The sequence below is a fragment of the Sminthopsis crassicaudata genome, chromosome 1, assembly GCF_048593235.1.
Source record: "Sminthopsis crassicaudata isolate SCR6 chromosome 1, ASM4859323v1, whole genome shotgun sequence".
Classification (NCBI taxonomy): Eukaryota; Metazoa; Chordata; class Mammalia; order Dasyuromorphia; family Dasyuridae; genus Sminthopsis; species Sminthopsis crassicaudata.
In genome coordinates, this window is record NC_133617.1 from 696,332,501 (window position 1) to 696,333,476 (window position 976).

Below are 976 nucleotides of genomic sequence, written 5' to 3' on the forward strand. Positions count from 1 at the left end.
TGTTTTGTCCATTTGAGAACTTTAGAATCCAATGACCTATACCTGGATGGGTCCTGACTTAGAGGTGATCTAGGCCACACTAGGGCAAATAAATTAAGAGAGATAAACTGCTTTGAAAACTTAAAATCAGTATATTCATGCTAGGTATTGTCACTATTTCATTTTAGTAAGTAAGGAAGCTCGGGCCCTAAATAAGTGACTTATCCAAAGTCATATAGTAGTGAGTAGTCATATAGCTTGTATTAAAATCCCAGTCTTCTGACTCTAACGGCTGTTCTCTTGGTAGAGTTGTTGCAAAATATTTGGGCCTTCTATTGTATTCATAAAGGACCTTACTGGTAGATCCTATATGCTAAATAGGAAAAGTAGGCTTAATGTGAAAAAACACTGGACTTAAAGTCAGAAAAGATGGATTCAAGTACCACTCTACTCCAAAATCATTTGGGAGTTGTCACTTTGAAGTTTATACAGGCAGTCACCTGTTACTCAAATTTCCAAACAAGCATCAGAGGAGGGACCAATTAGATCACTGAAATAAAACAGTCTGCAATATTCCAAGATGCATTAACATATAACAGCTTTCTTAGGGTTCTTTCTTATATAAAGCTTTTTATTTTCAAAACATGCATAAGTAGTTTTCAACATTTATCCTTGTAAAATCTTGTGTTCCAAATTTTTTTCTCTCTTCTTTCTCCCTACCCCCTTCCCTAAACAGCAAGTAATCCAATATATGTTAAACATGTGCAGTTCTTCTATACATTTTCCCATGATTATCTTGCTGCACAAGAGAAATCAGATCGAAAAGGAAAAAAAATGAGAAAGAAAACAAAAAGCAAGCAAACAACAACAAAAAAGTGAAAATACTATATTGTAATCTACACTTAGTCCCCACGATGCAGATGGCTTTCTCTAACACTAGTCTATTGGAGCTATGTTAGGATTCTTTCTTGATATAGACAAGCAAGTATTTCCGAGA